Source organism: Camelus ferus, chromosome 5 (genome assembly GCF_009834535.1).
Source record: "Camelus ferus isolate YT-003-E chromosome 5, BCGSAC_Cfer_1.0, whole genome shotgun sequence".
Classification (NCBI taxonomy): domain Eukaryota; kingdom Metazoa; phylum Chordata; class Mammalia; order Artiodactyla; family Camelidae; genus Camelus; species Camelus ferus.
Genome location: NC_045700.1, coordinates 40,735,848 through 40,760,366, shown reverse-complemented (window position 1 = coordinate 40,760,366; position 24,519 = coordinate 40,735,848). Strand labels below are relative to the sequence as shown.

The following is a 24,519-nucleotide window of genomic DNA, read 5'->3' as shown; positions in this document are numbered from 1 at the left end:
TTTTTCAGGTTCCTAAACTATGAATGGGTTTCCATATTGTAAGCTCTTTCTCTTCCTCCACCTTCCCTAGGTAGTAAAGATAGGTACTTATCACAAAAAGCAATCTGGCAACACATTATGTTATTTAAAAGAAATTCTTTGAACTCATTCAAGTGTGCTTTTACATTTCTTAAAAGGCTCCTAATTAAAAATACTTTTTTAAGCCAAGATAAAACTGCTAGAAAACAATTTTGAATTTATGTAGTGAAGAAACTACTTAGAAAGAATCTGATTCAAAGAAAATGTTGCATTAGGTTTTTGCATAATATTTTTATGCAGGGTACCAGCATTAGAGCAGGAAGTCAGACAGACCCAAGTTGAGTCCATGTCTTTCACTTCACATTATGATTTCAGACAAGATACTGAACATCTCTGAGCCTCCGTTTCCTCATCTATAAAATGGGGTTAACTGTAATATCTTACTACATAAACATAAAACCCTACCACGTCATTAGCATCTAATACATATTATTTTTGTTTTGGTTCAGAATTACACAGTATTTAGCAAATCAACTAAGGTAGACTGTTTTTCAAATACTGCATTTCCCTTGAAATCACCAATTATAGATTCCTGGATCCATTTATTTCTTTAAGATTAATAAAGTTTATTCTCTAATTTAAAAAGTAATAAGGGTATATACCTTAAACTTATATAGTGCTATATATCAATTATATCTCAATAAAACTGGAAGAAAAAAGTAATAAGGGTAAATTATGCTAAATATAAGAAGTACAGATAAAAGAGAAGAAAATAAAATATCTCCTTCACCTAATCAGTCAGCTGGAAGATGTTTATTAAGCACCTCTTTAATGTGCCAGGACCTATCCCAGGCACTAGGCACACAGGATAAATAAGATAGATATGGTCGCTATCTTCATAGCCCCTGGTTAAGGATTAATAGCCTAGAAATAAGTGACAATAAGCCCAGGTACCTATCCACATGCCCACCCCCCCATCTCTGAATCTTGGACTCTTTGAACTATTTATAATGACCTTGTCATCTGGTGTCAAAGCAGTATATTAAAAACTTCCCAATGTGCTCACCTTCCTTATGCACTAGATCCCACCCCCTCTTGCTTACTCAAGGACATTGAGCCAGTAATTCTTTCCTTCTTCTACGTCATTAATTTTCCACTCTCCGCTGGATCATTCTCATATAAATATGCTGTTATCTCTCCCAGTTAAGAAAATGACAACCTTCGCCCAGCACCATGTCCCCTCCAGTTACTGGTCCCCTTCATTGCTCCCTTTTGTGGCATAACTCCTTGAAATAATTATCTACATATACACTAAATCTTCTCCATCCACTCTCTATTAAGCCCACTCAAATCGAGCTTTAATTCCACCAGCCCGCTAATGCAGCTCTCATCAAGACCATCAGTGGTCTCCATGTTAAATGCAATGGCCAAGTCGCCATCTGCCTCTACTTGGCCATCAGAAGCAACTGACACAACTTAACCTTAACACTTCCTTCCCTTTGATGTACATTCATGTGACACATGATGCCACATCTTTTGTGTTTTCTCCTATTTCACTGGTCCTTCTCAGTGTCTTTTGCTGGTACTTCTCTTCTCCTCCACCTCTTGATTAAATTGGAGAGGGTTAGGTCTCTATTTTTGGATATTTTCTCTATTTACATTTACCACCTTTCTAATAGGCACAAGAAAAGATACTACTATTGCTAACTATCACAGAAATGCAAATCAAAACTACAATGAGGTATCACCTCACACCACTCAGAATGCCCATCATTAAAAAGTCCAAAAATGATAAATGCTGGAGAGGGTGTGGAGAAAAGGGAACCCTTTGTTGGTGGGAATGTAGTTTGGTGCAGCCATTATGGAAAACTATATGGAGATTCTTTAAAAAACTAAAAATAATTTGACCCATATGACCCAGCAGTCCCACTCTGGGCATATATGCAGAGGAAACTGTAATTTGAAAAGATAACGGCACCCCAGTGTTCACAGCAGCACTGATTACAATAGCCAAGACATGGAAACAACCTAAATGTCTACCGATGATGACTAAATAAAGAAGATGTGGTATATTTATACAATGGAATACTACTCAGCCATAAAAAGAATACAATAATGCTATGTGCAGCAACATGGATGGACCTGGAGATTGTCATTCTAAGTGAAGTAAGTCAGAAAGAGGAAGAAAAATACCATATGATATCACTTGTATGTGGAATCTAAAAAAAATGAGACAAATGAACTTATTTACAAACTAGAAAGAGACTCACAGACATAGAAAACAAACTTGTGGTTACCAGTGGGTTAAGGGGAAGTGGAGAGATAAATTGGGAGTTTGGGATTTGCAGATACTATTATATATAAAATAGATAAACAGCAAGGTCCCACTGTATATCATGGGGAACTATACTGAATACCTTGCAATAGCCTATAATGAAAAAGAATATGAAAAGGAATACATATGTGTATATGTATAACTGAATCACTATGCTGTACACCAAAAATTAACACAACATTGTAAATCAACTACACTTCAATTAAAAAAATACATTTGCCGCCTTTGTGATCTCATGTTTTCTCATGGTTTTATACATCATCTCCATGCTGAACGCTTTCAAATCTGTATATCTGGTCCAGGCTGTTCTAACTCCATGCCCCAATATCTAACTGCATCTTCAGTATCTCCACTTGAATGTATAATAGATATTTTAAACTTACTGTCCTCACCTGAACTTTTGATTGCCCCACTCAGTCCTGTTATACGTGGGCCTTCTCCATCCCTACTGGTTATATTTTGATCCCAGCTGCTGTCTTATCTTTGTCTTCTCTCATTTTCTAGCACCTCACAACCAGTCAATAAATCCCATTGGAACTACCTTTAAAACATCCAAAATTAGACCACTTCTTACACCTCCACTACTATCACTCCAGTCCAACCCTCCTAAGAGGTCTCCTTCGTCTGCCTTTTTTTCTTTTTTATTGTCAGTTTTTAACACAGCAGCCTGGCAGATCCTTTAGAATATCTATGTCAGATCATGTCACCATCTTCTCAAAACCCTTCAAGGGCTCTTCCATTTACTCAGAGTAGTGGAGTTCTTCATTAATCAAAAGGCTCTATATAACCAGGACCCCTTTATTTCTTTGACTGTATCACCTACATGTCTTTTGTTAGTCATTCTTCTTAATCATTCCAGCCACACATGTCCTCATTGCTGTCTTTTAAATGGGGTTCCCTCCCACCTGAGGGCCTCTGTTCTGGCTTGAACCCTCTGCCTGGAGCACTGTCAGGTAACACTTGATTACCTCCTCAATTTCTTTTAATTCTTTCCTCCTGTCAGCAAACTGTTCTCCTTATTTAACACGACAACCGCCCCCTATTCTGCACTTCAGATCTCCCTTCCCCAGTTCTATTTTTCTTTTTCCCTTATCACTTTCTAACCTATTATATTATATTCTGGATAGTTTACATATATAGAATGTGTATTATTTTATATAAAAGCATATACGATATATATAATAGATAGACATAACCTAATATTACATTAATTACTATTGCTAGTCTACCTTCTCCTGCTAGAAAGCAGGTTCCTGGAGGGAAGATAACCATCTCTTTTGTTTGTTGATGTGTTCAAGGCCCTAGAATAGTTAGTGTCTTGTACATAAAATAGAAGTTTAATCGTATTTATTGAATGAATGATTTAAAACCACTGATTTTATTGCAACTTCAAAATAAGCTAAATCCTACTATTTTAATCAAATTCTGCCTTCATCGGAACATCAACACAACCCTGAATAAGAAAAAAGTAATTGAGTGTGATGACTGAGAAATAGTCCCCTCTCCCCCTGGTAAAACAGCGTTTTTAAAATAGGTAGAAAATAACATATTTGACCTTTTAAAGCTATAGCTAAATGATACCTGGAGATGTGGTAATAATCACATATCTAGTTTCAAATTCTGATTAAAAAATAATTTAAATGTTCTCAAGATCTTAGTTAAGTCATAGCAACTAACTTTTATTTCTATCTTCACTGACTAAATGTACTTTTACATTGCATGATCTTTGCTACAAGTATTTTCCTTTATTAATAAAAAAGTAGAACAATTAGATAAAAAATTCCAATAATAAAAATGCTAACAAATATGAGAATCCAGGAAGACCTTAGAGACAAGGGCAGCTATAGCGCTGCAGTCTCCAGGTAGTTATCGGCACAGTTAAGGAAGATGGATGAAACAATCCGGTCCAACAAAAGAGGACAATCCCAAGGCCTCAAGTTAAATGTGAGTCAGTTGATGTTCCAGACAATCCAGGGAGCCAGGTAACTCTCAGCCTGTGCAGGAGAGGACACAGGCACAACACATATTCCAATGCCTGTAAGAGCTGACTGGCTATCTGATCTGTTTCAGACGAGTCTGCGTGTGGATCGCAGTCTCTACAGGCAGATATGGTCTAGCTCGTCTCTGGACTCCATGGTGTGTGCCTCCTAGGCGGATGCCCCACGGTGCTCCAGCTGTGTTGGGGCAAGACTCTGTATGATAAAGTGGGCAGAACACACTGGCAGGAGGTACTGCCCACTGCATGGTAGGCAGACCTCCAATTTCAGGTCATCCTGAAGTGGCTAAAGACAGAGGAGAGAGGCCTTAGGATAATCAGTGTCCTACAGGATGGCCTCTATTCATGCTCACATCAGAAACCCCGAATTCTAGAAGCTATGTGAAAAGTCATCAGGTAGAGAATAAGACAAAAGGGCTTTTCGTTTATAAATGTCTATAATCTCCAATATGCCAGTTATACAGTAAGTAAAAGAAACTGACAGCCCTTTCTCACTGGCTAAAAAAATTCATTTGGTGAAGAGGATGTGATTGATTCCCCAGCAGGTAATCAGTTAGAGAGGGGCCAGAAGCTCTAGACAGGATTGAGCTGAAATTTGAACTCTGAACACTAATTGATCCTTTAGATGGATATTCAAGTAAAAGAGGTTGCTTATTTGATGGAATATAAAATACTGACTCCAAATTCAAGCAATTGGAGCAATACAAGATGTTATAATGTAACATTTTTTTTGGAAAGGCATGCTTTTCAGAGAAAACCTTGCCATACAGAAATATTTGATTTTCAAAAATGTGTGCAAAATGTTCCTCTGATGTTATTTCTAGATGCATAAATTATACAAATTATCCAGAAACTATGTTAAAGATAAATACAGAATGACTACCAAACTACCAACCACAGAAAATGGCTCATCCTTCCAGGCTGGCCTGGTAGCTAAGTTCTCCCTCTAAATTACTAGAATTCAGAGTTCAGGCTTTGGAGATTTAAACTAAATAGGTAATTCAGAATGCAGCCAGAACCCTGTAGGGACAAGCCAGCAGGGATTCCTGTGGAAAACAAAGAACTGGTGCAATAAAACTGGAAAGATCAATGAGGTGTCTTGTGGAATAGGAGGGGAAAGTCTGCGTGTGTCTGGGGGCTTGGTGAGCAGAGAGCGGGGCGGAGAAGCTGCCTTCACAGTTAAACATTCTAAGGAGATAAAGAAGAGAATGCTTTGCCCAGCAGTAGAGCAAAGGACAACTTCACAGGCATTAATTACGTTTCCCATAGAATTAACGTAATTTCAAATGCAAAAACAAAGACTTTCTAGGTGTTGGGTAAAAGAATTTCAAATAGAGGATGAGATAAAATTTATAAGCTTCTTTCTCAGAGAGAATATCAACTTATCCAATATTGTTTACACTACTGGAAACGTTAAACACTGGCCTACAAACTAAAATTAAAACACCATCAGTACACTGAATTTAACAATAAAGACAGGGAGTAATTTGCCAACGCAAGCCACTGAAGCAAATAATATAAACAAGTTCAACAGCCTATTCAACGCATTTTAGAGCAAAAAGAGAGAGAAAACTGGTTGCCTGCCAACACCTTGCCTCAGTGAGACAATGCACTCTGCTCTCCAGGAATAGTAATAGGTTAGAGGTTTGGGCTGGAGAGTATTGTAATTTCATGTTGTTTTATTAGGGATGGACTACAGGTCAATTACTTCTGGCATTTCATCCTTTGGGTTTATTGGCATATTACCAGCAACTTTGGAGATCTCTCAAGTTCAAGGATTAGGCATCACCTGTGGATTTATTCTGATTTCCACTATCTCCAGTTTTAAGTTTAGAAAGTTTCTTACAATTTGCTCCAGCATAGTTACTAACAGACACCCTCAACCAAGAATCAGTCTCATATAAAAATAAAAAAGCCCAGGTATGTATTAAATTAATTTTTTAAATTTATGCCATTTTTATATCACTATGGTTATTGCCGATTTCTTTCTATTGTTAACCATATCTCTAGCAAGTGACCATCTGGAATGCAAACATAAATTCCACAGTCATTCAAGCAAGAAGGTTATGTAAAGAAAGCTGTGGAAAAGAAATTTTAAAATCATCACCAAAATGCATTTATCAAACATCCTGTTACACATTAGCTGTACAAGTCACACTATAAATTATACTAAGAAACAAAATTTTTGTCTTCCTGGAGTTTACAATCAAAGGCATCTAGAATGATCTATATCAAAATGTTAAAAATACACAAGCATGAGGGAAAACTAACCAAATACTGGACAGACAGCTCAGGCTTTTATATCATGTCAGGTGAAATGTCATACAGGAGTGAGGGGAAAAGTTGAGTGTGTACATGACTGGAAAGAAAATCAAGTTGATTAACCAAAAAATTTAGTGTCCTAGTTGGTCAAGATAAAGTAAAAAGCAAATTCTTGTCTATTCTAGCCTCTCTATCAGGGGAGGCATGGTAGACAACATGAAACCACAGAGCAAAGGAAATGCATATTGACCTGTCAGTTTTACTGAAAATACTTAGAGAAAATGCTGTAAGTAATCAAAACACTCTGTTGTATTATAATAAACATAAACATATCGTGGAGTTGTATGCAAAGATTTGCATGAATTTTAAAGATAAAGGACAAGACTCAAAGAAAATTTAAGCCTGTCTTGGTTTTTTGAGTATCACTTCACCTTTCCAACCTGCTACCCCATGATAGTTATTTCTTAAAATCATTAAGAATGTTTCTTCACCAAGGAAGAAATACAAATGATCAATAGGCACATGAAAAAAATATGTTCAATATCACTAATTATCAGAGAAATGCAAATCAAAACTGCAATGAGGTATCACCTCACACCAGTCAGAATGGCCATCATTCAAAGTCCACAAATGACAAATGCTGGAGAGGCTGTGGAGAAAAGGGAACCCTCCTTCACTGCTGGTGGGAATGCAGTTTGGTGCAGCCACTGTGGAAAACAGTATGGAGATTCCTCAAAAGACTAGGAATAGACTTACCATATGACCCAGGAATCCCACTCCTGGGCATATATCCAGAAGGAACCCTACTTCAAAATGACACCTGCACCCCAATGTTCATGGCAGCACTATTTACAATAGCCAAGACATGGAAACAGCCTAAATGTCCATCAACAGATGACTGCATAAAGAAGAGGTGGTATATTTATACAATGGAATACTATTCAGCCATAAAAACCGACAGCATAACGCCATTTGCAGCAACATTGATATTCCTAGAGAATGTCATTCTAAGTGAAGGAAGCCAGAAGGAGAAAGAAAAATACCACATGAGATTGTTCATATGTGTAATCTTAAAACAAACAAACAAACAAAACATAAATACAAAACAGAAACAGACTCACAGAATACAAACTTGTGGTTGCCAAGGGGGCGGGGGGTGGGAAGGGACAGACTGAGATTTCAAAATGTCGAACAGATAAACAAGATTATACTGTACAGTACAGGGAAATATATACAAGATCTTGTGGTAGCTCAGAGAGAAAAAAACGTGACAATGAATTATATATATGTTCACGTATAACTGAAACATTGTGCTCTACACTGAAATTTGACACAACATTGTAAAATGATTATAAATCAATAAAAATGTTAAAAAATAAATAAAAATGAAGATTTAAAAAGACGAATATTCTTCACCAAATGTGGGGGAAATTCTAAATATATTTCAGGCGATGTTGAAGTAAGTAGTGATAGGAATGTTACACATAACAGTTTTTGCTACTTGAGAATTGCTAAGGTAGGTACCTAGTGATGGCAACAGGTGTAAGAGCCTTCATGAATGAGGTGTGGGTCCCTAAAATAGTATTTACCAATATACTGTCACATTCCAGAAAATATTCCATGAAAGAGAATCCATTTCATTTTCTTTAATTGAGGGGTGGGGGACACTTCAACTGAGGCAGGGGACTATTTCTATCCCTGGAGATAATTGTGAAAAAAAATAGGAGAAGTGTCAAGGCAAGATACTAAGGAGGATGTCATTGAAAATGTCAATGCCCATTTCAAATGCAATTTAAGACCATATGAAAACAGTAACAGACTAGACATATCCCCCTACTTTCCCAAGAGTTATGGAGGAGGAGATAGAAGTGGGGGCAATGGGAAAAGTGGGGTAGCACAAGGAGTTGACAACGGAGATAAGTGAAAGTAGAGGCAGCTAAAGTCTTCAAAGAAGTAAGAACACTAGAGAGAGGGATGAAGGTATCACAGGCAGTCAGAATCCTAGAGCCTGAAAATGGTCTGTCCCACTTATTTCCTACTGGTTTTTGGGAAATAGCACAGTTTGAAGCAGGACAGTGTATGATGATGATGATGATGATGATGATGATAATGATAATAATAATCACACCATAGGAATCTCAAATAAGGAGAACATAATTAACTAGATTTCTCTCAGGAGTATTTGTATTTACAGACATTCCCATAGCACAGAATGAAAGATTTTGCCCCTTTAAGGAATTGTAGTCACTACTGAACTGTGGGGGAACCCTGCTGGTCCTTGCTAATAATGCTCAAGGTAAGGGCCAGACCAGTCCTCCTCCTTTATCCACAAACATTCTGGCTTTGTTTTTCTTACTCCTCCTCAGAAGCCAAAGGGAAAAAAAGCTCCAGTTTCCCCAAGGCAGAAGCTATATTTTCCTCACTTAGGATTGTGCACATGGTAGACAATAAATGTTTTCTGAATTGAAAAACATCAAAAAGAAAGATGGAAGGCAAACAGCAGTTCTAGGTCATATATTTAAGTAAGGTGAGGGAAGGAAACTCCAAAATCAACAAGAAGAGAAGAAAATAGAGAGGGAAGGATGGAGAAAAGCAAGAGAAAGACATGGGGAAACATTAGGAGGACACAGAAAAGGGAGTTCTGAGTGAGTAATACAGTGATATTTCTTTGAGGTACCACAAGTGAAATGTAAAAACTTAGGAGCTCTTTGAGAGGAGGTGTTACATTCTGAACAATTTCTAATAATTCATAACAAATGAGTTTGAAGTTAGTGGTAAAATTTTTTCTCCCATTTACAATTGTAATATTGACAAATGATATTCATCGATGAAAATAAAAACTCTTTCAGCTTCTCATCATACAACATTGAGGTGAAAGATAAGTATCATTCACTCTATGCTTAGGAACCAGGGATATTTGTCATTTGGAAAATTTAAGGTGAGGTTTCTGCAGTAAAGGGCCTTTGGTCCCCTGTTGTTTAGTCTTTGAAAATCTTTACCACGTGGCCAACAAATCCCTAGAGCTCAGCATTCACGACATCAGGATGTGTAAACCTACTGGCACTCAGTAAGCTGCTTCCCTCCCCCTTGTTTTGTCCCTTAGCCATAAACACGAAAAAGCAGCACAGCGTTCAATGTATCAGTAATAGTTAAGTTTGTTATTCACCACCCTTCTCTCCTGACATTTGAAAATGTTGCTTTATCTTCTGTCCTGGGCAGCAGAGACAATAAAACGGTGTTGAAAACAGAAATCTGGACCGTTGTGGATAGTACTTTTGGAGAATCTATTGAGATAGAGAGAGGAAAGGCAAGGCAGAGTTTTCTGCTTGTTTGTTTATAGATTTCAATGTCCTGTTTTCAATTTCCCTTTGGGGACTACCATACGTCTGATACAATATGGAAACAATGGCTGTACCCAGTGCAACATATGGTCTCTTTGCAGATCTTAATTAATACACATTAATTAATATTAATGCATATTATTTATTCATCTATTTAATTGAAAACAATTTAAAATCTTGTCTCATGTGATGTAACATTTAATGTGTCCAATGACTGACACACAGGAAAGAACTACATATGGTGGATCATGTCTAAATATCACTTTTGGAAGAATGAGCAGATTCTACCAGACATGTGTCTGTGCCAGTGTCTCTGGGACAGACATGGGGTACAATCTTACATGCATGTCTGTTTACTGCATTGAACTGAAGGGCTTGACACATGCTTAACATCACACACTCTAGAAGGTCTATGAGTAATTTCATAAAGGTAAGGTCAAGAACACCCAGAATAATATAGTCTTAAAGACAGTTATTATCTATTCGACACCTGACAGAATTCAATATGTTAAATGATAAAGTATGGTTTCATGTGGTCATTGGATATTGGCATGTTCATTGATGAGTGAAAGCACATTCAGCTGAAATTTGTGGAAACTTTGTGGAAATTTTAGTCAACTAACTCTTAGGAAAGAAGTAAAAAGCATGATTAATAATAAATAGATAAACAAGAGTAATGAGTTCAAATGAACCTGCATTTTAAAACTCTGAGGCTGCCTGTTGTGAACTAACATTAAAACAACAATAACAACCAAAAAAACTACTATTGTTTGTAAAGTAACCGGAATATTTGACATTTTATATTTAAACTGACAAATGCACAGTAGGGTGTGTTGACATAATTAAAATGAATTTTGGGAGCATATTTCTGGTGCACAAACATGCAAATACTGTGAAGTTCAAAACCAGATTGTCCTTTTCACCTTTAGTGTTAACCTAAGAAAATCCTTACACAGGAAAATCAGGGATCTATGGATGAATGAACCTCTGATTTTACATGCAAACTTTTGTGTGCATTTTTATGAGAAGAGTCTTAGTTTCATAGGAAACAGAAACTTTTGAGTGTTACCAATTCTGGTGATGTCAAGAATGACTAAATATACCATTAAATCAACTGTGTAAATATATATCATTCTGTCAGCCTCTCCGGTGGGTTTTATAACATCAGCTTCACCACACTTAATTCAATGATTTTCATCTAGTGGGTTCTCACTATATGTTTGCAATTGACAATGATGACAATAGTCCAAGCCATGATCTCATTTTCCAGAGCATGATCCTCTCTTTATTTCAAGTTCCTCTCTAGGCCAGCAGGTTTTAATTCTCTCTCTTTGTGGTAATAAAGCTGTCATTGTGATCAGGTCAGACATAAAGTTCTCCAAGGCTAGCACACAAATCCCTTCTCCTGCAGGCAAGCTTGCCTCATTCTTGATCCTATCCTTGATAACAAGAAGGTCATCTTATACATCATCTGTCCATTTGTAAACCAAACAGTCTACAAGGACAGAGCATCTAAATTTTGCTAAGTTTACTTTGTAACTCACTGCCTAGTTCATGATTAAGGCAGAGATGACAAATTTTTCATCTCAACAGCAGGAGGAATATGATTTTTCTTTCCTTCCGAAACAGGTTATTATAGAATTTTAAAATATGAGTCAGAGGAAGAAATATCTAAATCATTGAGAACAGACCTCGTACCCAGCATAAAACTTTTTATGAGGCTCCAAACATATTTCTCTTCTTAAGTCTATGAAAAATAAATACCTAAATATTTAAGTGATTTTCTTCTCTCTAAGAATGAGTTAGATTTTAATAACTTTATCTATGTCTCTAACCATGCATTTTATTCACTTAAATAAGAAAACAAAGAAGTAAAAAGCTGGTAAAACATAATCCAATGAATGTTTACAATTTGGATATTATATATCGCTATTCTTACTATATAAATAGCCAAGCTATGCCTAAGGTATAAATAATATAGGAACATGGTTTCTTAACTGATAGTTTCTATAGAAAATTTCAGTGTTTTAGATGTCTATAGTTTTTATTATGTGTCATCTATGCTTGCTCTAATAATTTAAATGTTACAGGAATATGGGTTTAAAATATAAGAAACCCATCAGAATCCCACCCCACCAAAGATAGCAGCTACAACGACTAGTTTGGGATACATTAGCAATATTCTCATGTACTATCATTTTAATAATATGAGATAATTATTCACAGAAACATGAAAATATTTTGCCACCATCTTTTTTTCACTTAAAAATACTTAATATCTTCCCATACTAATGTGCATTAGAATTAGCTCATTATTTTATTAAAGAGCTATATAATAACCCATTATATGTATTTGCTATAATGTATTAAACCAATACATTATTGACATGTACTTGAAAGGGTTCCTATTTTTCACTCTTCATCAATGTGTCAGTGAAAATCTTTTATGCACCTATATGAGTGTTTTTGTAGAATAACTTCAGAGAGATGGAAGATTCAAAGGAATTAATGTTTTAGTAAATATTGCCAAATACCCTCAAAAAATATAGTAAAGAATTTTCATGTCTACCAATTGTAAATAAGAGAATCTGTTCTACACACTTGCTAATGTTTCTAAAAATCAGGCAATAAGAACTTTTTAAAACTTGGGTTACAAACCCAGATGACTTCAGGGCCAGACAGATAACAAAATATGTGAAATAGCACAGAGTAAGAAAATGAGAAGTAGTGGAAATTCAGCAAATTTAATTAAAAAAAAAGCCAACTATGACAGCCAAACAAAATATGTCTTCAGTTTTCAGACTTTCAGTTTTTAGCCTTTGCCTTAATGAAGTAAATTTGTTTTGATTCTTTAATTTTAAAGCATAGTTTTTTTTTGTTTTGTTTTTTTACTAAAGAAAGCAATACAATCTGTGATAAGATGATTTCACCACACACATCTTATTTTTACCTTATTTCCTTTATATTTTTTCTTTCAAATTTTACATCTATGAGAAGAATTAGTTCTCTCCTAGATCTAGGATTTATTTTATGTTGTATTAATTTCATCAACACAAATTTTTATAATTGACATGTTGAAAACAATAAAAACATAGTCATATTTTGTCCATTAATAAATACAAGCTAAAAATCTCATCAACTTGGTGTAAAGCTTTCAAATTTAAGTTTATTTTAATATTCACTATTCATAAATCAGTAATAGAGGGAAAGAAATGGAAATAAACTACTTGTTCTGAAACATAAGTGATATTCTGCTAAGATTTATATTTGACCTAGTGAAACATCTTTGAGAAGAATAAAGAAATCCCATTATTTTAGCTTGACAGAAAACAGAAGAGGGAAATTTTACTTTTCTTTTTGATAATGGTGGTTATCTGTGGTCTGTGGGAAAGGGTGAAGGCCATGGAGAAAATTGGTTCTGCCCTAATTTTTCTAGTCTGACTGCATCAATAAAGCTCTGAAAGTTTCAACACAGAGCACCCCCATGTGAGCATGAGGCAGCTCGGCCTCCTTTAGCACTTCGTTGTGCCTTTAACCTGATGAGATCGTCAGGTAGAGGTGGCTAAATAAGGGGTTCCCATTGTTACAGGATGCATCGAAAAGTGGATTTCAAAGCAGAATGCTTCCCAGTCAGTCTCACATGAGGGTGATGCTGATTAGAAGGAGAGTTTGGAAATATTCATGTTATTATACTTGTACTCTTGTATTGTCGACTGTTATTTATGTCATGTTTCTTTCTTTAGAAATTGAAAAAACAGAATACCTAGAGATAAAATAAAGCATAAGATTACAGCCATTTTTTCCAACACCTCCCATCTATATTTAACAGAAAGGCCGAAGCTACCATGTCTAATGGATGTAACAGAAATTAGTTACATGATGTTGACAACTGGAAATCAAACCTGTGTTGAAGACAATTTCCTAAACTTTTGTCTCCAAAATACAGCATAGTATCCTGTTTTGAAAAACCATTTTAAAGATCATAAGAACTTTAAAACTAAGGGATTTTTTATGTGTTCTGAAATAGGTTCCATCTGTCAGTTTTTATTTTTCTTAATATATGAGGTTGTATGAGAAATACTGCATACCATATATTCATTTCTTTGATTCTTAAAGGAAATCATGAGTGAGATAAAAATAACATTGTTTCAGGAAATGTATGCCTTAGAGTAAGACAGAATTGTCCAAGAGTAACACAAATTTTTAGATGCTTGTTTTTGGCTTGCTGTTAAAAACCTAAAAAAACAACTAAGTTAGAATCAGCTCTACTTAAAATAAAGGAGGGACAGAAAAACACAGAGCTATAATATTTTCTAAGAAAAAAACTCCAAGAGGGCCTTTTTATTTATCAATTTCATAAAAAAATTTTTGAACTAATTAAAAGAGAAAAATTCCTTTCCAACAGCTGATGTTATATTTAGACATATACCTTCACATTTACCCTGAAAACAACACCAAAACACGGCTCATAAATATTTAATTCATTCATGTACCCATTTGTCCTTATGCAAACCATGAAGATGACTTTCCTTACAATCTTCCTCTGGAATTACAGATAACTATGACTACAATTTTATTAAAATTAGGAGAGTCATTCCCTATAAGGTAATCAAACTTATTTGATGAAATTTTTCTCTCTGGTTTAGACTTTCGGTTCTTCTATCAGATTAGTATTAAACCTGACTGGCTGATATCCCAATGCATATATAAACTGGGCAGCTCCTTGTGAAGGAATTTTAAAGGACCTGCGAGTTCTGGACTTGTAGAATCGGGTACACAATCACACTCTATCCTCAAAATTTCATTTGCTTTGAAAGGCACGTTCCCTTTTATAAATCCTCACAGACCTTCTTGCTTCTGACAATGTTGCATTCTATTTTAGCTAACTTTGGGAAACTATAAGCATACGTATACTAAAACTTCACATTCCTCATAATTCAAAACCATTTGCAATGATGAAAGTTACTTTCGTATGGACTTTTTTTCTCTACTGCTTTCTATTTTTCTCTCAAATTCCCTCTAACTCTCGTACATAGTAAGTTTAGTAAACAAGAGAAAGAGAATTTTGTACCTTAATTTAAATTTTTAATCACTTCACAACTAACTTCATAAACATGAATAAGAGTTTGCTAAAATTTTACTTTCAGTTAAGTTCAACAGAGAGCCCCTATGTGTCCAATACTTTGCTATATGATCTGGATAAATAAGGTATATTTCTTGCCCTTGTGAAGTTTCAGAGTGATAGTCTTCATGCATTGTAAATCATACATTCCCACCAGCAAAAAAAACTTTCTGCATGTACTTCACTCCTATATATGTATGTATATGCATTTATATATGATATAATTTATTACTGTACAAATATATTACCTAAATTATACAAATACTTAAACACAGAAGTTAGAAATGATGAACAAACATAAATAGAGATACAAATAGTTTTACTTTGCATCTCAAAAGATCTTCCTGCTCACCTCATAGGGTATATGCATTACACTTTGGAGCTCGCTGGCCTTGAGGGGAGGATAACATGTAAGTAGATAATTTGAATAAAGTTGTCACTTATCTGATAGACAGTAAACATATGGTGCTAGAACATGAAAAATGCTCAGAAAAAAACTTCCTAGATGAGGAATGAGGACTAGACCTAAGCCTTTCAGTATAAAGAGGAGTTAGCGAAGCCAAGAAAAGGGAGGAGGGGATGAACAGAAAAGCATTTCAATCCAAATAAGCCTCTACATCAAGGCACAAAGTTATGGAACCAAAGATGTAAGTATATGATGAAATGTAGAATTAAGGGTGAGCATGATAAGCAAAGATATTGAAGAAGAATGCAGAAGCAGGTATTCGAGACAAGTAACTTGGATCTTGTCAATGTACAGGAAATCTCTGAAGGAATGTAGGAGGGTGAATGAAGGTCATGATCAGACATTTGTTTTAGTTTGATTGATTTGATTGATTTAGCTGGGCAGCTGTATTGAGAATGGATTTAAAGGGACACAAATGGAATTGGGGAAACTCATCAACAGACCATCACTTTTTCCAGCTGAGAGATGAAGAGCAGCAGAATTGAAGAGGTGGTACTAACAGTGCAGTTCTCAGGAGGGGATGAGAAGTAGTATGAAGAAAAGACTCCATCAAATTTGGTCATGGTTTTTGGAAATGAATGCTGAGTGAGAAGCTTCCTGACTTACATGACTTTATTTTTAAATGAGATGATAAACATGGTAGCAGGAAAAGGTTTGAGTCAGACAGGAGATAAGCAAATTTAAAAAAATTAAGATTTACATGAAAACTATGAACATTTAGTGTTCATCAACAGATGAATGGATAAAGAAGGTGTGGTTTACATGTATATATGTATATATATACACAATGGAATACTACTCAACCATAAAAAAGTGAAATTTTGCCATCTGCAACAACATGGACTTGGAGGGCATTATGCTAAGTGAAATAAATCAGACAGAGAGACACAAATACTGTATGATATCACTTATATGTGAAATCTAAAATTCAAACTACACATTGTAACTGACTATACTTCAATTAAAAAAATAAAAATTAAAATAGCTAATATAATAAAAAAGAAACAGACTCACAGATACGGAGAACAAGCTAGTGGTTACCAGTGGGGAGAGGGAAGGGAGGAGGGACAAAATAGGTGTAGGGGACTTAGAGGTACAAACTACTATGCATAAAGTAAATAAGCTACAAAGATATATTGTATAGCACAGGGAATAGAGACAACATTTTATAGTAACTATAAAGGGAATAACCTTTAAAAATTGTGAATCATTATGCTGTACATCTGAAACTTACAAAATATTGTACATCAACTATAGCTCAATAAAAAACTATGAACTCTTAGAAATAAAGGAAAAAACAAATCACTTGTATTCTACTTTTGAAAAAAATCTGTATTTCAAATACTATTTGTAATATTTACATTATTATAAAATATTTTAAGAATATTTTAGTTTAATTTCTCCCAGTCTCTGATTTACTTTACTGCTCCTTTTATATATTTAATTTATATTATTTCCACTTTTTCATGTCTATTTTTCTCATCTAACATATTCTGAGTATTTTTCACATCACTAAAATTTCTTGTAAATGAAATTTCAGTGGATGGGAGATAAATCTCCCAGATGTACCACAATTTTAAAAACAATTCTCCTATTATAGAATATACATGTTATTTTCAGTGTTTCAAACAATTATATATAATGTGTGATACATTTGCTTCTGTCTGGAAATCTATTGTCTGTTTAGGATAAGAAAGCATAAGCATATGAAAGTTTTTTTTTTTAACATATTTTACTACTAATATATTTCCATCAACAGTATATGATGGTGAAACAGACATGCAATAAAATATCTTTGCTAATTTGATAGACATAAAATTACAACATTTTATCCCCATTTCTTTTGAGATTCCCATTTCTTTTACTGTTAAAGATTAAGTTTTTTATGTTTGTTAGCTGTTCATATTTTATTTTTTCCACAAGTTGTTTATCCATTTTTTTAGCCCATTTTTCTCCTGGAGTCTTACTGATATTCATATTAATTTGTGAATTTCCTTAAAAATAAGGCTTATCACTCTTCACTGTCATTTATGAAATAATGTTTTAAGTAGTTGGCTATTTATGTTTTTATGTAGTTTATGATTTTGTATCCCTGCCATGTTGTAAATTATTTTTTTGTAATAATGTATTTTCAGGAAACTTACAAACTACTGAAAAACACCAAAAAAGCAATAAATTAAATCTACACCCAATCACCCAGACATAATCACTTTTATTATATGTATGTGTGTTTATGTGGCTACAACCATACACATATGCATTTACATAATCACCCTTTCTCCCATGCATACACATCACTTAAGAACATCATACTGTAAAAGCATTTTTATAGCCTACTTTTTAATTTATTGGTATATATCAGATAGGTCTCCAATTATAAAATATGCTGTGGAAACACTTAGTTTGACCAACTCAGGATATTACTTTGCATGGATATTTAATAATTTATTTAATTATTTCATTACTTTCAGACATACAGATGTTTCCCATTTTAATTATTTTAAGTATTATCTCAATAAACATCTGTATACACAGCTTTGTGCTCATAATTATTTTATTAAAGTTTTTAAAAATTTGGAATTCCGAAGAATATGCACAGTACGATTATTTGATACGCAGTGACAAATGGCCTTCTAGAAAAATTGAACCAATTTACTTGTCCATCCTTGTAGATGATACAGTTTATTTCTCCACATTTTCACCAGTAATAATCCAATTTGTGTTTACAATATGCCAGATTTTATATCTACTTAATTGATAGAATATCTGAACATTAGAAAATTTAAGATTTGCTAAATCCTCACAGATAAGTAGAGAATGAATTCAAAGTTCAGTCTGACTTTAAAAATGATGCTCTCTGTCAGTATGTTACATTATTTCCCAGAGTTGTATATGTTTATATGATAATCACACATCAAATGTCTTTGATTACTTAGTTATGTTAAACATTTCTTTTTTAGGTTTAGAGGTCACCAGAACATCTTTTGTAAAAAGTTCCCACAAGGTCTTGCCAATTATCTTAACAAGGTTTATATTTTCTTAGAAATATTTATTAACTCTCTATATTTTAATAATATTGACTGTACCTTATATACACAGTGAATATTTTTTCAAGTAGTTTTTCTTATTTAAGTTGAATTTAGCATTTTTAAAATATATATCAATGAATTTCCAATCAAAATCCCAGCAGGAATTTTTATACATATCAACAAGCTGACTAAAATCTACAGAGAAGAGCAATATTGAGAAAGAAGAGGACATACACTATCTGATCTCAAGACTTACTACAGAGCTATAGAAATCAAGACTGTGATAATGGGAAAAATTACAAATACATGTATCAGTGGGACAGAATAAAGAGGCCAGAAATAGACCCACACAAATATGATTGACTTTTGACAAAGATGCAGAGGCAATTTAATGGAGAAAAGAGTGTTTAAAAAAAATAATGTTGAAACAGTTGGATAGCTGTATGCAAAATATGAAACCTCACCCAATTCCTTACCTTGTACAAAAATTTACTCAAAATTGATCACATGCCTAAATGTAAAACACAACATTATAAAACATTTAGAAGAAAAATAGGTAAAAATCTTTGTGACCTTGGGATAGGCAAAGAGCTCTTAGATACAACCCAAAACTGTAATTCATTTTAAAAATTGATAAATATGACTTCATCGAAATCAAAACCACTCATATGCTGTGGGGGAAAAAAGTTAAGAATACAAAAAACAAGCCACAGAAAGGGAAAATGCTTGTAAACTGCACATCTCCCAAAGGGTTTTTATCCAGAATATTTATAAAGAACTCACAAAACTAAACAACAGAAAACAGCTCAATAAAAAATTAGGCAAAAATCTCTATACATATACAAGAATTCTTAAAACTCAACAATGAGAAAAAGATTAAAAAATGGGCCAAAGACCTGAACAGACACCTCACCAAAGATATACAGATGGCAAACAGCATATGAAAAGATGTTCCACATCATATGTCATCAGAGGAATGCAAATTTAAAAACTGAGATACCACTATACACCTATTAGAATGGCCAAAATCTAAAACACTGACAACACCAAATGCTGGATAGGATGTGGAGCAACAAGAACTCTTCATTGTGGCTGGGAATGCAGAATGGTACAGGCATTTTGGAAGACAACTTGGTGATTTCTTAAAAAATCAAATATACTCTTACCATATGACTTAAAAATTACACTTTCTGATATTTACTCAAAGAGTTGGGAACTTATGTCCATGCAAAAATATGCACCTGAATGTTTCTAGAAGCTTTATTCATAATTACCAAAACTTAGAAGCAACTAAGATGTCCTTCAGTAGGTGAATGGATTAAATAAAGTGTGGTACATCCAGACAATGGAATATTTTTTAGTGCTAAAAAGAAATGTGGCTTTTCAAGTCACAGAATGATATGGAGGAAATGTAAATGCATATTACTAAGTGAAAGAAGCCTATCTGAGAAGACTATATACTACATGATTCCAACTATATGACATTCTGGAAAAGGCAAAACTACGGAGATAGTAAAAAGATCAGTGGTGGGAAAGATGAACAGGTGTAGCACAAAGGATTTTTAGGGTAGTGAAAATACTTTGCTTAATACTATAATGATGGATACATGTCATTATACATTTATCCAGACCCACAGAATGTACGACACCAAGAATGAAACATAATGAAAACTACAGACTTTGGGTGATAATGATGTGTCAATGTAGGTTTATCAGTTATAACAAAGATAGCACTTTGGTGAGGGATGTTGATAATGGGGGAAGCTATGCATGTGTAAACGGTGGGGGATATTTGGGAAATCTCGTACTTTCCTCTCTGTTTTGCTGTGATCCTAAAACTGCTCTAAATAAGTCTTTTTTTTTTTTAAATTGCACAAAATATTTGAACAAACATTTCACAAAAGTATATTTGTAGATGGTGAATAAGCACAAGTAAAAATGCTCAATATTATTATTTATTAAGGACATGTAAATTAAAAACCACAAGGATAATTAGAATAGCTAAAATAAAATAAAATAAAAACTGACAATACCAAATACTGGTGAAGGTGTGGAGTAATGTGAATGCTCATACATTGTTGATGGAAATGCAGGATGGTATAAGCCATTTTGGAATATATTTTTACAGTATCTTAGAAAGTTATAAACATGTACTTAACATGTGACACAATATCCCACCCAGGCATTTACCCATTATAAATGAAAACTTAGTTTCTCACAAAAAATTTCTACTTGGATCCTTATAGAAGCTTTATTCAAAATATCAAGAACTATACAACGCAAATATCCTTTAATGGGTGAATGGATTAACAAACTGATACATCTACACGATGGAATAGTACCTAGTAATAAGGAACAAACTATTGAAATGTGCAACAGCTTAAACCTATCTCAAATACATTATAATTAAAGGCCAGATGCAAAATTCTTCCATATTCCAAAATATGTTTCCATTGATATGCAATTCTGAACAAGGCAAAACTTTAGTGATCCAGAGCAGATCAGCTGCCAGGGACTGGAGTTGGGGAAACTGACAAAGGGGCATCTCAGGGGAATTTTGAGGGTGTTGGAACTGTTCTGTATCTTGATTGTAGTGAAGGTTACATGATTCTATGCAATTGTCAAATCTCACCAAACTGTATACTAAGAAGAGAGAGTTTTACTTTTCACAAATATAAAAAGGAATAAATGATTTTTCATTTTTCTTTCCTTTCCTGCATTGCTTAAAGTCTTACCTAAACCAAAGGCACATAAATACCTATTAAGTTACTGAATTTACTAAATGTTCAATAATAATTAAAATTTTTAAAAAATATTTAAAGTAATTTTAAATCTTTTAAAATATATTATAAATCTTTATCTGCAATTTACTTCAATATAGTATGATGTATAGCTCACATCTTGTTTTTCTCCAAGTAGTTAAAGAATTGTTCTAGTACCTTCTACATAGTGAGCCATTGTCCTTCCCTTTTTCTCCTAATTTAAAATATCTTCTTTATCAGACACTGATTGTGTGTACTTGGGGTTGTTAATAGCCTTTCACTAGAAGGCCTCCCCACTAACGTACGATTATTTCTTTGTTGCATTACATGATCACATTTACATATGTCTATTTTTGGACTTCGTGGTCCATTTCTTTGATTTGTTTTTGTGTCTGTCCCTACTAGGCATTGATATCCTGTACACATGTGTGTATAATATGCAATTATGCAGTTTAATCAAAGGACAGGATTGGAGTCACTGCCATCTATGTCATTAAGAAAGTCACAAAAGTGGCTTTGTCTGATCAGGGAAAGCAGAGGAGAGCTGAGCAGTCAGCTGAGTGTGGGTCTCTAGGGAGTGCTATCATCTAAGCAAGAGTAAACTATCAAGAACTTTTGTGGGCATGTTGTTTGGCCTCTGCAGTGTTCATTGTTTTCAATTAGCTAATTTCACTCATTTGTATTACCTATTGCCACCCATCAGTATTTGAGTTTTGATTCCTGAATTTGTGAAAGAAGAGACAGAAGAGGTATACAAGGTATGAGGCGAATCAAGAGGGAGGGGTGTCACACAGCCCAGGGAGTGAAGAAAAGAAAAATGAAGTTAACAGTATCAAATACTCCTGAGAGAGCCAGTCAAGATAAGGACTGCAGGTCATTGGAGCCTTTAGAGAGAGCATGCTCTGTTAAATGGGGTTAGAAATCAGATCACACTGTGCTGAGGCATGAATGGATCTTGGAAGTTGGAGATAATGAATGTAGACGGCTGCTTTGGAGAGTCTGAATGAATTGGGGAGCAGAGAAATTGGATGGTGGTGGTGGTGAAATCCAGTGGAGAGAGAGGTCAGTTTGCTTTTGTTTGTTGGTTTCCTCTTTTTGGATAGAAGTTTGAAAAGCATGTACAGCTTGAAGAAAAGTGGCCAGCAGAGAAGAAAAAGTTGAAGATAAAGGACATAAAGGGAATAACTAATGTCAAAAGCCTTGGCCTCAATGTTAGGGAATAAAATCAAACACAGGCTTTGCCTTGGGCAGCAGGAAGGACTCCTGATCCCTTAAGACTGGAGGAAAGAAAGAATGTTGATAGATGTTGCTTTTGATGCTGGAGGGAGTTGCAAGGATGCACAAGTAGTTTCCACACAATGACCTCAATTTTCTTGTCAAAATAGCAGGTGCATGGATAGTGAGGGGAGAGACTGTATGGCTTGAGTGGGGTGACAAACTTTTGAAATGGTGGCTGACCATGGTCAGAGTGAAAGGATTAGTAAATGCTACTGAAAGCTAACTCAGATTAGAAAACCATCCATCTGCAGAGTGGTATAATTTTCTCCTGTGGCACTCATATGCCTGCATATAAGAAAAGAGGTTTCCTATACAGATTCAGGTTTGCATGTACGGTATTAAAAGGACAGGCTGTAGAAATATGGAGGGTGAACTGCTGGTGTCCAAGCCAAATTTCAAGCCAGGCCTGAAGAACATGGATAGATTCATGAATTCAAAGAAAAAAAAAGTGAGGGGTAAAGGGTTTATTCATCTGTAACCTAAAACCTAACATAACTCCTGACTTAATCTTATGTTTTTACCTTCCTTTTCCTTTTCCCTAATTCTTTCATTTATTTTATATTCACTCATTATTTTGTTAGACATTTTAGATCCAAGGTCAGGTGTAAGCCAATAAAAAGAAGCTTAAAACATACAAATGGTCAGAAGTGAGTTTCACAATAACAAGAGAAGCTGGAATTTAAAGTGCCCTAGTTGAATTTTAACTGAGAACAAGAGGTGGTTGGGAGGTTTTGTGGTTGACAAGCAGTGGATATTTACTGAGGTTTTGGAGGATCAGTGCTTCTCATCTTGGGATAATTTTATCCCAAAGGGACATTGGGCAATGTCTGGAGACACTTCTGGTTTTCAAAACTTGGCAGGTGGAATATTACCAATGACTAGTGCCAGGGATGCTGCTAAACATCCCCCAATGCACAGAACAGCCCCCACAACAAAAAATTATCCTATCAAAGTATCAGTAGTGCTGAGGTTGAGAAACCTGTATTAGATCAACTATTTATAAGGAGGATGGAAAAACAAGAATAGTAGATGATCATCTAGAGAACCACTGGGGACAAGTGAAGAAGGAGGAGTCACCTAGAGCATGGGCATGCCAGGTGATGTGAGATTCAAAGATGTATATTTGTATATGGTGGTTTGTGAGAGGATGGAAGAGTCATTATTTGGAAGAGTCCCTGGGGTACTGGATTTGTGGTACAAATCTGCAAAATATTACTGGGTTTAGATTTTATAAATATATGGGAGATGAAACAAAAGTTTCTAGTCTTCCCTTCAAAGTTTCCAGATGAATGAAACAAAGGTTAATGTTGGTTTGGAAGGAATCCATCTCTGACACAGTGACATTACAAGAGAACTCTTTGTTTTCCCCCATAATCTTCCACTAGCCCTCTGCCTCTGTTTTTCTTTTTCTTTCAGTTTTCCCAAAACAGGCAACAATGTTGTACTGATTGCCTCATTTTGGTCAGTCTCACAGAGCTGACCATCTCTTCTGTCTACAATACAACATGTAATATATACTCTTTGTTTGGGGTTAATTAAGATATACCCTCTAAACAATTGTGACCTTAACTTTGTACTTCTTTTGCTACTTCAATACCGGAAATTTATTTCCTTCAGATGATACACTATCTATAATACTTATCTTTTGGAAGGTTGAAAGGCTTGCAATGTTTAATAGGTTTTGAAACCTTTTAATCTAAATTTTATTTGGATGGCTAAATATTCCTCTCACATTAACTTATTAACAATGAAAAAATTGATTTAACTACTTTTCTCATACCACATTAGCTGAAATTTTCAGTTTTATCCAGTAAGTCAAGACTAAATGACATTTAGATAATGTCAATTTATGTGATGGGTTCATCTATAGTGCAGATTGCAAAAAACAGGCAGGATTATCTAGGCTGTAA

General features: G+C 34.6%; 1 protein-coding gene and 1 long non-coding RNA gene across 2 annotated transcripts in view; one reads left to right on the top strand and one right to left on the bottom strand.

Moving 5' to 3' along the window:
- The window catches only part of CSRNP3 (cysteine and serine rich nuclear protein 3), a 179,958-nt gene that overhangs the window by 116,697 nt on the left and 38,742 nt on the right, over positions 1 to 24,519 (bottom strand). The gene's annotated exons all lie outside the window — the stretch shown is intronic.
- On the top strand, positions 2,663 to 22,872 carry LOC116663646. Its single transcript, XR_004319905.1, has 3 exons — positions 2,663 to 3,110; positions 15,859 to 15,869; positions 22,863 to 22,872. It is a non-coding gene; the product is annotated as an uncharacterized LOC116663646 (long non-coding RNA).